This window comes from Schistocerca cancellata, chromosome 7 (assembly GCF_023864275.1).
Source record: "Schistocerca cancellata isolate TAMUIC-IGC-003103 chromosome 7, iqSchCanc2.1, whole genome shotgun sequence".
Classification (NCBI taxonomy): Eukaryota; Metazoa; Arthropoda; class Insecta; order Orthoptera; family Acrididae; genus Schistocerca; species Schistocerca cancellata.
In genome coordinates this window covers 378,334,187-378,352,327 of record NC_064632.1, presented here as the reverse complement: position 1 = coordinate 378,352,327, position 18,141 = coordinate 378,334,187, and positions in this window count along the sequence as shown.

The window sequence follows — 18,141 nt, the reverse complement described above, 5'->3', positions numbered from 1 at the left end:
GATTGCATTTCCTTAGGATTCTTCCAATGAATCTCAGTCTGGCATCTGCTTTACCGACGATCAACTTTATATCATCATTCCATTTTAAATCACTCCTAATGCGTACTCCCAGATAATTTATGGTATTAACTGCTTCCAGTTGCTGACCTGCTACATTGTAGCTAAATGATAAGGAATCTTAATGTATTCGCAGCACATTACACTTGTCTACATTGAGATTCAATTGCCATTCCCTGCACATGCGTCAATTCGCTGCAGATCCTCCTGCATTTCAGTACAATTTTCCATTGTTAAACCTCTCGATATACCACAGCATCATCCGCAAAAAGCCTCAGTGATCTTCCGATGTCATCCACAAGGTCATTTATGTATATTGTGAATAGCAACGGTCCTACGACACTTCCCCTGCGGCACACCGGAAGTCACTCTTACTTCGGAAGAGGAGGAGGAGGAGGATATTAGTGTTTAACGTCCCGTCGACAACGAGGTCATTAGAGACGAAGCGCAAGCTCGGGTGAGGGAAGGATGGGGAAGGAAATCGGCCGTGCCCTTTCAAAGGAACCATCCCGGCATTTGCCTGAAGCGATTTAGGGAAATCACGGAAAACCTAAATCAGGATGGACGGAGACGGGATTGAACCGTCGTCCTCCCGAGTGCGAGTCCATTGTGCTAACCACTGCGCCACCTCGCTCGGTTACTTAGGAAGACTTCTCTCCATTGAGAATGACATGCTGCGTCCTGTTATCTAGGAACTCTTCAATCCAATCAGACAATTGGTCTAATAGTCCATATGCTCTTACTTTGTTCATTAAACGACTGTGGGGAACTGTAGCGAACGCCTTGCGGAAGTCAAGAAACACGGCATCTACCTGGGAACCCGTGTCTAAGGCCCTCTGAAACTCGTGGACGATTAGCGCGAGCTGGGTTTCACACGATCGTCTTTTTCGAAACCCATGCTGATTCCTACAGAGTAGATTTCTAGTCTCCAGAAAAGTCATTACACATTTCGTGTTCCAAAATTCTACATCTACATCAAAGAGCCCTCTCGCCCAAAGAATTATAAATTTGAGTGGTGTCTGTTCTGTTAGACATGTCTGACAAAACAGACACTATGCGAGATGAAGCATCTGGGACAGAAACATGAAAAATTGGTGTGAAGGGAATAGAAGGGAAGTGGGATAGGAAAGAGGTAGGAGGGAAATGATGGCTTCCAGCCACAGAGGGAGCTGCGGCAATTTGACTGCGAGGATTGAAGGCTTCTGCCGGGCAGGGTCTCGAACCCGGGTGCTCCGCTTCTCTGTAACAGCTGCCTCAACCACTCGGCCATCCAGACACGCTTTCCACCCGACCGAAATTCCCAGCTTCCCGCTTGCATTACATATATGAGTGGTGTCTGTCCAGCCGGACATCTCCGACAGAACAGACGGAAAACTGTGTCTGGATGGCCGAGGCGGTTAAGGCAACAGTTGTAGAGACGCTGAGTAGCTGGGTTCGACTACCGGTCTGGCACAAATTTTCTGCTGTCGCCATTGCACTGCTACAATGCCCTGTGCGGCTGGGAGTCATTATCTCCTTCCTTCACGACGGCTTGTTTTTAACCATGAGCAGTTAAAACGCTTTTTCAAATTCCAAAAGTTCGTATAGTGATATACAGCCTGGGATTATGGAAATGACAGTAACGGGTAGCATCTTCCTGCTCCTTAACCACACTGTGACGTTTTTGATGTATCCTGAAGTCGCTTACCTCGTTCAGGTCCATTATTCCAGAATCACGGCCGCCCGGAGTGGCCGTGCGGTTCTAGGCGCTTCAGTTTGGAACCGCGTGACCGCTACGGTCGCAGGTTCGAATCCTGCCTCGGGCATGGATGTGTGTGATGTCCTTAGGTTAGTTAGGTTTAAGTAGTTCTAAGTTCTAGGGGACTGATGACCTCAGATGTTAAGTCCCATAGTGCTCAGAGCCATTTGAACCATTTTTGATCCGGAATCACGAGCTTTCTTCCACTCCTTTTTACTTGAGAAGTGCTCCACGTAAGGTGTTGGTTTCGTTTTTGTCTTCCCGCAGAGAAGACAAAGGCAGCACAGGAAGCTGCGTAGCACCTGTGTAGACAAACCACAATCACATCATGCTTGATCCAGAGCTTACACATTAAGCCAGCAATGACGACGCCTCGAACGTCGGCTGCAGAGCAGACCAGAGTTGGGAATTTTGTGTGGACTTGCTCTCCACAAGGATTTTACCCTTCCTCAACATGTTGGAAAAGGCTCTTGACTCTTTTCAATCTGCGGTGCTACGAGATTTTTCTCCAAACATGAAGAAAATAATACGTTATAAACTTTGATCAGTTCTCTACTTTCAGTGGGACAATGGTACAACGTCGACCAGTGAGTATAAGCAGACGTTTTCGAATTATTATTGTGTTGCGTCACGTGAAGCGTGATGAGACTCAGTGAAGGTTCAAACGCTATTCTCCTGCTTCTCTTATCCTGGGAGAACTGGGTGTCCATCTTGCCAAGTCATAAGACAGAGACAGCGGGGAAATCACACTGGTAGTGTGCAGCACTTTCACAACGAACGGCAGCTGCAAGCAACTCGCAGATAATATCTGCAGTCTCATATTAACAACTGAGGTACAGTCCTTTACCAAAGCAGAGTTGGAAATGGGAGACTTAAGAAATGGATTTTGTAAGCACTATTTGCTATCAATGTTTCCAGGAGCCTTCAGTTTAACGTTCGGACACCCGTAGACAATAGAGAGAATCTGTTAAGAGAACTTCGTCTACAAAAACTATTTGCAGCTTTCATTTCCGAAACGTGGTTAAAACTAGACAAGCATATCAACAGTAGACGGATCTCCGTTATCAGGTCGGGCAGAGCAGACTGTAAGGATGGTGTCGCTGACCTGCTTTCGGAAGTACACATCAGCTACCGTACCGCAGGACTGCAGATAACGGTAGCCCGAATTAAATTACCTTCTGTATGAGCCACGCTGCTGGTGGGATACTGTTCCCCGAAAAGCGAGATACGTTAAGCACAATGGAATAGACTGTCACTCCAATTTGAAGCACCTCTGGTACTCTTCGGAATTTCAACGTTCATAGCGCGAGTTGCTGAAATTCGTGTACAGAAGGCCAAGGGCAAAACCTAGCTAATTTAATGGAAATAGTGACATTATAGTCCTGAACAAAATTATGAATTGTCCGTCCGGTCACTGATGTGATTGTTCGCTGTATTCAAGTTTCTGTTTGTATCGTGGTGTACCGTCCGTTTGGAGCAGTGACGTGTAACGAAAGGCCCTCCAGATGCACGTACCCCATGTTTTTTCTACGTAAGTAGCACATGTTATGCCTCTTGCATTTCGTTTTGGAAATTTAGACTCTTGAACTCCTTCGTTGTAACGTAGTTCACACCCGTTTATCTGTTGTCATTTCTGTGAGAGGTCTACGCGACATCTCACCTGTTCTAACTGTGCATCACATTTACTTACAACGGTAGTATATTGTTTCCACATGACTCATATTCTATAACCAATGTATAGTATGACAACTGCCAAGAATACAGAGGGAAAACAGACACATCAATGACCAGACGGAAAGTTCATAAATTTATGAAAAAAAAAATAAAGGGGCACGAGGAAGAGACTTTGCAGTCCAGTACCGTGACCACACAACCACGACGCAGTGATTCTTGAGAGGCACCCGATGTGACACATACTCAACTTGGATCTTTCACTGCTTCTTCTTTTTTACAGTTCAGTACACTTTCTTCCTATTTTCGTGCATGATCTGTGTTCAGTTTTACCACTAAATCTGAAGGGAGTGCGATGGGGGGTTTCCCTTCTGATATCTCCATTTCAGTTGAAAGAGCTAAATTAAATGCATAAGTCCTCGATGAATTCAGTCCGTGGAATGGATTGTATTCACCATCCTGTGCTCTTTGCACTGCCAATTCGTGCATTGACGATTAGAGTCAGCTTCCTTCCAATTCAAATAATGCTTCCAGCACCCTAATCTAAAGCACTGCGAGGAAGTCCAACGTCCTTCATGCAGATCTCGTTGTCGCCATGTGCCACAGGAGCACTTGAAAGCTTTATAAGCCTGGTTTAGAGTGGTACTTGGAATCTGAGAATTTACTTCCAGGGAACCAATTTGAATTTCCAAAGGGTTAAGGTACACTAGACAGTCTTTCTATTCAGCGCTTTGAAACTTTTAGAGTAGGATTTTGTGTTTTGGTATTCTAACTTTCCTAAGGCACAGTGTCATGAGTGTAAGATTCCAGAACAAATTACTCACAAAACATCAAGAGCTCTGCGCCGATGCTCAACTCCCAGCCCTCTTCTGCTTTAGATATACACACGAGATATGGACATCATCATTACACCAGAGGTTTAAAGTCTCCAGTATGCAGACAATTTACGGCTTTTTTCTGCACATCAGGATCAGCTCTCTTGCCCTAACATTCAACAGAGCCCTTTATGCATAGAGCCACTGCTTGAGAGCCAACGACCTAATGGTTTGACTGAGACACCTTCTGTAGTTCTCTTCAGCTGCAGAAGCGTACGATCGACTAGTTCAAGCATGTATTACAAAGTTTCTACTTCCCGCTTGTGAAATTGTCATATATGTTATCCGACAAGCGCTTGAGAGGGGCTGATAACGTATCTCTTGCAATCAAGAAAACAGAAAACATCATTATCAGAATGAGACCTGCAGCTGAAACTTAGCGGGGTGCAGACACAAACATTCTCTTCGTCCGCTCATTAATCGATTATAGATGCTTCCTAAATCACACGCTGCTAAACCTCGACTTCATAAACATGACATAGAACAATTCCATGTCTGCAGTTTGCCTGTGAGGAATGCGATCGATTTTCACGAATGCTTTACAAGTCGAAGATCTTGAACCTCCGCTGTATTTTCGACGTAACTCTTGTGGAGTATATTTATTTACCAAGAGAGACAACAGCTAATAGTAAATTAATGACCTTCCTACGAAAATGACAGCCTTCTCCACGTAAGGTCTACATCGGAAATGAGGAGCCTTTGCCCTCTACCAGTGAAAGCATTAGACTCAATGTACAGCATCGTTTTACTCAAATAGTTACCTGAAAGATCCATTTATAACTCCATTCCGATATCAGCTGGAAAACCTCCACATCCACGATTACAGTTTTATTAAAAACTGTTTTGCTACAGTAAATTCATGTTTCATGTACATTAAACTTTGACGCACGTTGTTCAAGTTTATACTGATAGCTTTAGATTTCAAGAGTCTTCAGTAGTAGAATGTGTACTTCCTATCCCGAACACCAACTATTCCAGACAAGTTCGTCCGCGCCCAATAATGTTCAATTTTTATAGCGGAAGTGATAGTGATTCGCGAGGCTCTCATACTTGGTGTTCATGTCAGTGTCCGGAACCTGCAATATTGTCGGATTCAAAAAGCGTATTACTTGTGATTAAAGTCTACAATGGAACCGCAAATCGAATGTTCAGATATTGGAAATTCTACTAGAACCGCTGCGATATAGGCGAAGAGGTAATGAAATCTCCTTTCTGTGTGCCCCAGCTCAAGTACTATTGGCTTACAAAACAGAGTCGAACGGCTGGGAAAGAATGTCCGTGGACCTGGCTGACTGATCATTTCAAGTTGTGGGTGCGAAAATTAGCCGTAAGACAAATGCGACACTGCGATTGAGCCAGTAGTTAGATATTTCCCCTGGCTTCGAAAATTTCAGATGAGCAGAAAGCTGATGTCGATCTTGGTACGATTCGCATCAACCTTAGTTCATCCTACGCACTAACATTAGGTAGGTATCAAGGACAATAGTTTCTGCGAGTTTAGAATGTTGAATAAAGAGATGTACGCAGTTTGATGCTTTTGTATTCTTACTTCGGAACACAGAAAAACTCTTTACCTCAAAACCTTGTGAAATTGAAGTTTCCCTTTCAGACAAGTGCAAATATTTAGTGATATCAGAGGGGACCTCAAATATCTTCCTCAGTCGTGACGAAGCATGTCTGCTTTTTTTTCTGCTCAGGAAAACTTGCTGTCCTTGACAGTAGCCTGTACTTTGCGCCACGTGCTTCTTGTTTATCATTTGATTTTGTTTCTGCAAGTTCCTAGTATGATTCTACATCTGTTTAAAGAAACATATTTGTCGTAGTGTTCTCATGGTTTTGAGAAATAGGGGTAGTTTTAGAATGTTTTTATTAATTTTGAACTATAATGTAGTTAGAACATACTTTAAAATGCTACTATACCGAATGCTGTAGAGAAAGGGATTACTTATTTCCCCATTTTATTGATGTAGCACTGAGGCTATATTCGGCAACGACTCGTATTTCCACATTCCCAACAGAGAATACAAGCATAGAAGAGAGCGAAGAAGATGATGCGGAAATGATGGCAAAGGTGATGCATTTCCAATGAGCAAACGCTCACAGCCCACCAAAGACTGTCCCAACATCAACAGCTAGGATGTCTCAGGCAGTTCATTTACCTGATCTCTACATTTACATCCACATTTCTACTCTGCAAATCACACTTTTGAGTTCTTGGCAGAGGGTTCACTCAAACATCTTCTCAACAATTTTATGTTATTCCACCGAAGAACAACACGCAGAAAAAAGGAACATCTGTATCATTCCGTGACACAGCTAATTTTCCTCTTTTTTTTATGATGATCGTTCCTCCCTATGTAGGTCAGCGTCAACAAAATATTTTCGCATTCGGAGGAGATCCAAATTTTGTGAGAAAATCCCGCCGCAACGAGAAACGCCTGTGATTTAATGATGTCCACCCCATATCCTGTATCATTTCCATTACACTCTCCCCCTATTTCTCGATAATACAAAACGCGCTGCCCTTCTTTGAACTTTCTCGATGAACTCCGTTAATCCTAACTGGTAAGGGTCCACACCACAATGCAGTACTCCAAAGTAGGACGGACAATCGTAGTGTAGGCAGTCTCTTTAGTAGATCTGTTACATGTTCCAAATGTTCCAACAATAGTACTCAGTCTTTGGTTCGCCTTCCTCACAACATTATCTGTCTGTTCTTTCCATTTGATGCTGTTCCTAATAATAATTCATATGTATTTGGCCGAATTTACGACCTTTAGAATTGATTGATTTATTGTGCTACCGAAGTTTAAAGGACTCCTTTTAGCTCTCATGTAGTTGGCCTCACAATTTTTATTATTTATGGTCACGTGCCAATTTTTGCACCATACATATACATAATCTAAACCGTTTTGCAATTACTTTACATCTTCTGACGACTTTTCTGTACGATAACAGATAGTATCATCTGCAGACAACTTAAAAAATGGTTCAATGGGCTCTGAGCACTATGGGACTTAACTTCTAAGGTCATCAGTCCCCTAGAACTTAGAACTACTTAAACCTAACTAACGTAAGGACATCACACACATCCATGCCCGAGGCAGAATTCGAACCTGCGACCGTAGCGGTCGCGCGGTTCCAGACTGTAGCGCCTAGAACAGCTTGGCCACCCCGGCCGGCAGACAACTTAAGACGGCTGCTCAGACTGTCTCGTAAATAGTTTATATAAATGAGGTACAGCAGATAGCCTACAACACTACCATGTGGAAGGCCATAAGTCACCTCCGTTTTACTCGATGTCTTTCGTTAGTTGCTGAGAACTGTGACCTCACTGACACCAAATCACGAATCCAGTCCTATCAGTGAGACGTTATTACGTAAGTGCGCTATTTGGCTATAAGCCGCTTGTGAAGTACGGCTTAAAACGCCTTCTGGAAATCTAGAAATACGGAATCAATTTGAAATCCTTTGTTGACAGCGCTCAACACTTGGTGTGAGTACAGAGCTGCTGGTGTTTCACAAGAACGAAGTTTTCTAAATACGTGTTGAGCATGATTCAACAGACCGTTCTCTTTGAGGTAATTCATAATGTTTGAACACAATGTACGTTCCAAAATCCTGCTGCATAATAATAAGGGTCTGTAATTTAGTGGATTATTCCTTTTGACTTTCTTGAATACTGGTGAGACATGTGCATTTTTCCAGTCTTTGGGTACGGATCTTTCGTCGTGTGAGCACTTGCATATGATGCTATTGCATCAGCAAGCTCTGAAAGGAACCTAACTGGTAATACAATCTGTATCAGAAGACTTGCTTTTATTAAGTGATTTAAGTTGCTTCGCTACTCAAAGGATGTCTACTGCTAAGCTATTCATGATGGCAGCTGTTCTCGATTCGAATTCTGGAATATTTACTTTGTCTTCTTTGTTGAAGAAATTTCGGAACGCTTTGTTTAGTAACTCTCCTTTAGCAGCACTGTCATCGACAGTATTTCGATTGCTGTCACGCACAGAAGGCACTGATTGTGATTTGTCGCTAACATACTTTTTACAACCAGAATCTCTCTGGATTTTCTGCCAGGTTTCGACACAAAGTTTCGTTGAGGAAACAATTACAAGCATCTCACATCGAAGTCCGCTTTAAATTTCGATCTTCTGTAAACGATCGCCAATCGTGGGGTTTTTGCAGTCGTTTAAATTTGGCATGTTCTTTTCTTTATTTTTGCAACAGTATTGTGATCTGTTTCATGTAACATGGGGGATGAGTTCCATCGTTTCTTAATTTATTCGCTATAAGTCTCTCTATTGCTGTCGATACTATTTGTTTGAATTCAAGCGACATGTGATCTAGTCTTACATTGTTAAATAGATATGAGTGGAAATTGTCTCTTAGGAGGGCGTCAAGCAAGTTCTCTCTGCTGTTTTGAATAGATATATTTTTCGTTTATTTTTGGTGGATTCAGCATCACTACGACAACCCTGTGAACACTGTACTTGTTTTTATACTCATTATCAGCTCAGGATTATTTGTTGCTAAGAGGTCAAGCTTGTTTTCACAACCATTTACTATTCGAGTGGGCTCATCAACTAACTGCTCTAAATAATTTTCAAAGAATCCCAGTTTCGGATGGTGTTTTATGCTTACCTCTGGATTTAAACATGTATTTTCACCAACATTTCGAGGGTAAATTGAAGGTACCACAAATCATAATTGTGTGAGTCGGGTACGATACGGTTTGATATTAGACTCACGTTTTCCTGAATCCATTAAATAACTGTCTGATCAGGGTTGGGAGCTCGGTAAAAGGATCCAGTGATTATATTTTTCTGGTTGCCAAGAATGAAAGCTACCCATACTAACCCACAGGAACTATCTACGTAAGTTTAGGTACAAGATGTTGTGGGTTGGCAGGAGAGCCAACACCGGGTACTAGAGGAAGCCGAAAGGCACGCGTTTTAGCTCACGCAGGCTGGCGTGAGGTCTGGAACAGGACAAGGAATTTAGACTTTAGAAAAACGGACGAAGCTGGTGGAATACTTAACTTTAATCCATTAATGATGAGCGTCGCTCTTGACGGTACATGATTACAGTATCAATAGTAACTGGTAATGGCACCTTGCTAGGTCGTAGCAAATGACGTAGCTGAAGGCTATGCTAACTATCGTCTCGGCAAATGAGACCGTATTTTGTCAGTGAACCATCGCTAGCAAAGTCGGTTGTACAACTGGGGCGAGTGCTAGGAAGTGTCTCTAGACCTGCCGTGTGGCGGCGCTCGGTCTGCAATCACTGATAGTGGCGACACGCGGGTCCGACGTATACTAACGGACAGCGGCCGATTTAAAGGCTACCACCTAGCAAGTGTGGTGTTTGGCGGTGACACCACACAAGCCAAACTACTTCTAATGTTAACAAACACGCCACAGCCAACTGATTTCACCTATCCTTTCTGAACACCGATAGTTTAGGCTGACTTTATCTCCGGCTTTAGTTGGCTTTCAGTGCCTATAAGGATTTGAGCATCAGTGCTTTCTATTAGGCACCTGAAGTTGGCTGCACTCTGCTCTCTTCATGGCGTCCGGAAGGACCCGTTCCATGTCTGGAATGACTCCACCCGGTATGCACACAGAGCGTACACCAGCTTTCTTCGCCTCCTTGGCACCCATGTCCCTAAGGGACCCCATAACGCGTCTAACGTTGAAGCTCCCAACTACCAAGAATCCTATCATCTGTGGTTGCACAGATCTTGCAGTTTGAGAAGTTTCCTCCGAAACAGAACAAACGACTGCATCTGACTGAGGGACATTGTCAGCCGCAGATAGCACCCGGAACCTGTTTGTCAGATTAACTGTGGAGGCCTTACATTCTGCCCCTGGAAGTCTTTCGCAGCCTGCCACGCCCCGACCCGACCTCCGACTCGACCACGGATGAGGCCTCAACCTCAGTACCAATAGTAACTGGGCTGGCCACCGGCGAGGACTGATCGGAGGACTCTTTAGTCGTACTGGACGTCCGTTGGATCCCCACGGCCAGTCCACAACAGTGATATCCATCCACTACAGCCTCAATCTGTGTAACCGAAGCCAACACAGACTGGAAGTGAGAGCGAAGTGCCACCAACTCAGCTCGCGTCCGCACGCGGTAATCACAGTCCCTATCCATACTGAACATGTTGGAAAACTGCACTATACGGACAAAAAAAACGACTATCGACATGCGCTACGAAATCCTACTATAGACACAGATGTAAAAGCAAGAACTGTGTCTCATAAAATAAATTGACACGCATAGCTGCAAATATAAACTACCAAAACAGAGAGGTGAGACTCTTGGTTAGGAACTCGTGAACTGTCACAAAATCGGTTGCTTTCCTATACTACAGAAAAGTGAGAACTGCAACATTAAATGTTGAATGAAACCTATAAAAGTCGAATCCGATGTGCGTTGCTCGGCTGTGAGTGTTTCACATTTGTGCAGTTCACTAAATGCAAAATATGTTTTTGTTGCAGTGATAAAATGAACTTTTTTGTAATTCCGTAATTAATAGCAGAACGAAGTGGGGTGTTATTACCGGCCATCAGGTTCCACCGTGACAGTCTAGAATCATTCAAAGGGAGCCTACATTCTGTATAGAAGAAGTACTCGGATCATGCTTTATTAGTCGCAGGCGACTTCAACCTACCTAGTATAGACTGGGATGTCTATGGATTCATTACAGGTGGTACAGACAAGCCGTCGCGTGAATTACTTTTGAACACATTATCCAAAAACTGTCTTGAGCAGCTCAATCGACAGCCAACGCGTAATGGAAATATTTTAGATCTGGTAGCCACGAACAGACCAGACCTCATCGACGGCGTCAGTGTTGAGACAGGGATTAGTGATCATGATGTTGTCATTACGACTATGGTTACGAAAGTTAAAAAGTCGGTCAAGAAGGCTAGGAGAGTATTCTTACTAGAAAAAGCAGATAAGCAGTTGTTAGCATCCCACTTAGTAAATGAATCGACTTCATTTACGCCCGATACGATGGACGTGGAAGAATTATGGGCAAATTTTAAACACATTGTAAATCACGCATTGGACAAGTATGTGCCGAAAAAGTGGGTTACGGACGGAAAAGACCCACCGTGGTTCAACAGCGCAATTCGGAGAATGCTCAGGAAGCAAAGGCAGTTGCACTCGCGGTACAAAAAGATCGGGAGAATGAGGACAGGCAAAAGTTAATAGAGATTCGTGTTGCTGTAAAAAGAGCGATGCGCGAAGGATTCAACCACTACCACCGTCATACCTTAGCAAAAGATCTTGCTGAAAACCCAAGAAAATTCTGGTCTTATGTAAAATCGGTAAGCGGGTCGAAGGCTTCCATCCAGTCACTCACTGATCAGTCTGGCCTGGCAACGGAAGACAGCAAAACGAAAGCTGAAATTTTAAATTTAGCATTTGAGAAATCTTTCACGCAGGAGGATCGTACAAACATACCGCGGTTTGATTCTTGTACAGATTCCCGTGTGGAGGACATAGTGATAGACATCCCTAGGGTTGTGAAGCAGCTGAATGGGTTGAAAATAAATAAATCGCCAGGTCCTGATGGGATTCCAATTCGGTTTTACAGAGAGTACTCTACTGCATTGGCTCCTTACTTAGCTTGCATGCATCGCGAATCTCTTGCCCAACGTAAAGTCCCGAGCGACTGGAGAAAAGCGCAGGTGACGCCTGTATATAAGAAGGGTAGAAGGACGGATCCTCAAAATTACAGACCAATATCCTTAACATCGGTTTGTTGCAGGATTCTCGAACGTATTCTCAGTTCTAATATAATGAATTTCCTTGAGACAGAGAAGTTGCTGTCTATGCATCAGCACGGTTTTAGAAAGCATCGCTCCTGCGAAACGCAACTCACCCTTTTTTCACATGATATCTTGCGAACCATGGATGAAGGGTATCAGACGGATGCCATATTCCTTGACTTCTGGAAAGTGTTTGACTCGGTGCCCCACTGCAGACTCCTAACTAAGGTACGAGCATATGGGATTGGTTCCCAAGTACGTGAGTGGCTCGAAGACTTCTTAAGTAATAGAACCGAGTACGTTGTCCTCGATGGTGAGTGTTCATCGGAGGTGAGTGTATCATCTGGAGTACCCAAAGGAAGTGTGGTAGGTCCACTGTTGTTTTCTATCTACATAAATGATCTTTTGGGTAAGGTGGATAGCAATGTGCGGCTGTTTGCAGATGATGCTGTGGTGTCGTCGTTGAGTGAGGAGGATACAAGATGACTTGGACAGGATTTGTGATTGGTGTAAAGAATGGCAGCTAACTCTAAGTATAGATAAATGTAAATTAATGCAGATGAATAGGAAAAAGAATCCCGTAATGTTTGAATACTCCGTTAGTAGTGTAGCGCTTGACACAGTCACGTCGATTAAATATTTGGGTGTAACATTGCAGACCGATATGAAGTGGGACAAGCATGTAGTGGCAGTTGTGGGGCAGGCGGATAGTCGTCTTCGGTTCATTGGTAGAATTTTGGAAAGATGTGGTTCATCTGCAAAGGAGACCGCTTATAAAACACTAATACGACCTATTCTTGAATACTGCTCGAGCGTTTGGGATCCCTGTCAGATCGGGTTGAGGGAGGACGTAGAAGCAATTCAGAGGCGGGCTGCTAGATTTGTTACTGGAAGGTTTGATCATCACGCGAGTGTTACAGAAATGCTTCAGGAACTCGGGTGGGAGTCTCTGGAATCGTTACTGAGGAAATTTAGAGACCCAGCATTTGAGACTGACTGCAGTACAATTTTACTGCTGCCAACTTTCGCGCAAAGACGACAAAGATAAGATAAGAGAGATTAGGGCTCGTACAGAGGCATATAGGCAGTCATTTTTCCCTCGTTCTGTTTGGTAGTGGAACAGGGAGAGAAGATGCTAGTTGTGGTACGAGGTACCCTCCGCCATGCAGCATATGGTGGATTGCAGAGTATGTATGTAGATGTAGAAGTACGAAAGACACACTACGACCACTTTGCAGGAAGAGTGATGCGTTGCCAGAGGACAGTACACGCTCTGGGTGCCCTGCAGACACAGTTCACTGTGGTTCAGATAACGGGTGCCTCACAGTGTGAGGGTGAAGTGGTGCAGCGACTGGCGAGCAACTCCAAAGTTGAATTATGGGCAACAGTACGAATGTAGCTGGCAAAACGTGTAATTTGCACACAGATTAACCGTGTATTTTGGTGGGATGTGGGCCAGAAGCAATGTTGCGTCCAACCACAGTGAAGTGGTGCCGACAATCTGAGCAAAGCAGCACAGATGTGGCCGATGGTGATCGGGAAGGAGGGCCATCGACTTCGACGTCGGCCACAGATGACAATGTGAAGGTAGTCGAGGAAATGACTGACAGGGACCAAAGATTTTGCGACGATGGAGCAATGTACGCAGCGGTTCTGGAATGGCTCCGTGACCAAAGAGCTGGTGTCGATAGTCTGGGAATTGTGCGACTGGTTAAGCGTTCCGAGGGTTGTTTACAGAGTTTTAATGATTATATTGCAAAATAGTATCACGTATTTTTGTCAGTTCGAGGTGTACTGCAGCATTTAATAAAAGTTACTTGGGCTGCCATGATAATGTGTAACATTTTTTTTGAAGAACCTGGAATGAAAAGTTTTCTGACTGTATTTCAAACATAATAAGTAACAAAGGCTTTGTGGCCCTTACATAAATACAGTCATACATTCATTTCTCTGCTTGCAAATAAATTCATCAAAGTAATCCGTGGATATGTGTCATTACTGCGATGAAAAATGGGTCTGATTTATGGTGTTGCCTATATGCTACATGCCCCAATAGAGGGCACGAAGTTGACTCACAATGATTTTTTCTTTTTAAATTGGTGTTTCGGTGTAGTTTGGTCCCAGAACAAATCATTGACAATCATTATTTTCATTCACGGAATCTAAGCTCAGGACCGAGATGGATTAACAAAGCTGTTTTATATTCAGTCTTTAGTTGATACGTGAATATTACTTAGCTATATGTATTGTACCTATGTGAAACAGTAAAATAATTTAAGCCACTGTACACACTATTTATACTCTGCTTTCCTCCATATATGAGTTTATATTTGTACCATGCTGCATGCAGTATGGCAAAATAAACCACAGCCAAATAATAACGATCATAGTAATAAAACTACAAGAAAGCAAAGGTCCAGTGTGTGTGTTCTCTGTCCTGCTAACGAATTCTTCACGTTACACTTTGCCTACTCTGCACTGATTAAAGATGATTTGAAAGATGATTATACAGGATCGCATTTATTGGCCGGGATATCCCCTTCGTAGGTCGGCCGCCGTATTTCAACTCGTTTTAGTTGACGCCACTTCTGTGACTTGCGTATCAGTGATGATGAAAATGATGATGACACACAACACTCAGCCCCCTGTCAGGAATCGAACCCGGACCCTTTGTGTAGTAGGCGGTAACGCTACCGCTGCGCTACGGAGGCGAACAATATAAAGAATGACTCATAAAGAAAAACAGATTTCAGTTTTTTATTATAGTCAAACTATAGAAGATAGGACCCTTCGCACATGTTACTGGTAGAGGGAGGACGAAATGTTTGTGTTCGCACAGATACTGTACCATACACTCAACATGAGCACAATGCGTTGCTAGAGAAACATAGAAACGGATATCCATTTCATGAAACACATGTGCCAACAGGTCCCTCTTTACTGAAGTGACGGCTTCAACAATTTATTAGCTGTTGAAGAGTAGATGCTATAGGTGAGACAAAGGCTCTTTTTTATGCACCCCCAGAGAAAAAAAATAATCAAGGTGAGACGTCTGGTGACCTGGCAGGCCAAAAACAATGAACAAGGTATTGTTGTCCACCTCTTCCAATACAGCGTTGTGGGACGGTGGTGTTAGAATAAGGCTGTACCTTAAGGTGAAAATGGGAAGGGGCACCGCCATGCATAAAAATAAAGTCGTTGGACTTCGTGCAGGTGACTGAAATAACCGATTTTCCATCATGTTCGGGTACGACATTCCTATCACGGTTTCCTCCGCATTAAGGGTCAAATGGCTCTGAGCACTATGGAACTTAACATCTGAGGTCATCAGTCCCCTAGAACTTAGAACTACTTAAACCTAACTAAACTGAGGACATCACACACATCCATGCCCGAGGCAGGATTCGAACCTGCGACCGCAGCAGTCGAGCGGTTTCGGACTGAAGCGTCTAGAACCGCTCGGTCAACGAGGCCAGCTCCGCATTAAGGAAAGGTCCACAAACACTGAGCAGAAACGGCACAAAACACATTCAGTTTCGATGTTCGACGACGACAGGATTTTGTGACACCCCAGTTCTTACATTATACAGGTTTACTTTACCCGATAGATGAAACATCGATTCGTCCGAAAACCTAAATCGCCCGAAAAAAAGTGTCCTCTGCCATATTCGGGAGAAATGAAGTGTAAATTTCGTACCTTGCGTTATGGTCGCCGGGACGCAATTGCTGCAGTAAGTGCAATCTTGTAAACCTTAATATGCAGAAGTGTATTTTCGAATACTTTCGCCGCGCGGAGTGGCCGCGCAGTTTGAGGCGCCATGTCACGGATTTCGCGGCCCCTCCCGCCAGAGGTTCGAGTCCTCCCTCGGACATGGGTGTGTATGTTGTTCTTAGCGTAAGTTATTTTAAGTAGTGTGTAGGTCTACAGACCGATGACTTCAGCAGTGCTGTTCCTTAGAAATTCACACATATTTGAACATTTTCGAATACTTTCCATTATTACTAGAATCATTTCTTTCCTCTTCATATTTAATGTTCTGACGTCCATTATAGCGGTAGAATGCGTTTTTAGGATATCGTCTACACAATTCCTTTTTCGTTCTCTAAACTATTTCTCTCATTACAATATTCGTAATCCGCAGTATTACCCTTTCGTTATGAATTTACAAATACTTCAGATGAACTGTTGGGCACTAAATCGAACCATGACCGAGAACTGTAACTACCACAATCTTTTAACACAACCCATTACTGAAAAAAAACATACTGTTAAACGAAAGAGTCAAAACTACAATACAAAAAATTAATTACACTCCTGGAAATGGAAAAAAGAACACATTGACACCGGTGTGTCAGACCCACCATAATTGCTCCGGACACTGCGAGAGGGCTGTACAAGCAATGATCACACGCACGGCACAGCGGACACACCAGGAACCGCGGTGTTGGCCGTCGAATGGCGCTAGCTGCGCAGCATTTGTGCACCGCCGCCGTCAGTGTCAGCCAGTTTGCCGTGGCATACGGAGCTCCATCGCAGTCTTTAACACTGGTAGCATGCCGCGACAGCGTGGACGTGAACCGTATGTGCAGTTGACGGACTTTGAGCGAGGGCGTATAGTGGGCATGCGGGAGGCCGGGTGGACGTACCGCCGAATTGCTCAACACGTGGGGCGTGAGGTCTCCACAGTACATCGATGTTGTCGCCAGTGGTCGGCGGAAGGTGCACGTGCCCGTCGACCTGGGACCGGACCGCAGCGACGCACGGATGCACGCCAAGACCGTAGGATCCTACGCAGTGCCGTAGGGGACCGCACCGCCACTTCCCAGCAAATTAGGGACACTGTTGCTCCTGGGGTATCGGCGAGGACCATTCGCAACCGTCTCCATGAAGCTGGGCTACGGTCCCGCACACCGTTAGGCCGTCTTCCGCTCACGCCCCAACATCGTGCAGCCCGCCTCCAGTGGTGTCGCGACAGGCGTGAATGGAGGGACGAATGGAGACGTGTCGTCTTCAGCGATGAGAGTCGCTTCTGCCTTGGTGCCAATGATGGTCGTATGCGTGTTTGGCGCCGTGCAGGTGAGCGCCACAATCAGGACTGCATACGACCGAGGCACACAGGGCCAACACCCGGCATCATGGTGTGGGGAGCGATCTCCTACACTGGCCGTACACCACTGGTGATCGTCGAGGGGACACTGAATAGTGCACGGTACATCCAAACCGTCATCGAACCCATCGTTCTACCATTCCTAGACCGGCAAGGGAACTTGCTGTTCCAACAGGACAATGCACGTCCGCATGTATCCCGTGCCACCCAACGTGCTCTAGAAGGTGTAAGTCAACTACCCTGGCCAGCAAGATCTCCGGATCTGTCCCCCATTGAGCATGTTTGGGACTGGATGAAGCGTCGTCTCACGCGGTCTGCACGTCCAGCACGAACGCTGGTCCAACTGAGGCGCCAGGTGGAAATGGCATGGCAAGCCGTTCCACAGGACTACATCCAGCATCTCTACGATCGTCTCCATGGGAGAATAGCAGCCTGCATTGCTGCGAAACGTGGATATACACTGTACTAGTGCCGACATTGTGCGTGCTCTGTTGCCTGTGTCTATGTGCCTGTGGTTCTGTCAGTGTGATCATGTGATGTATCTGACCCCAGGAATGTGTCAATAAAGTTTCCCCTTCCTGGGACAATGAATTCACGGTGTTCTTATTTCAATTTCCAGGAGTGTACAAACGCGCTTACAGGCTCGACTACTTTCCTAAAGTCTGCTATGTTGATAATGGCTCCCACGATTCTCAGAAATAATATTTGCTCTACGAAGAACCGTGGCTCATATTACACTCGGAAACGGCGAAATATTTCTATTAAATAACTCCTCGTAAATTAAATCATATTCGGAACTAAGCCAAACAAGTATCACAACGAACAAAGTGATAAAGTTAAACCGTTAATACGTTTTCAGAGAATGACAATAGTACTCTTTTGTAGATAATGTCAGCTGCTTT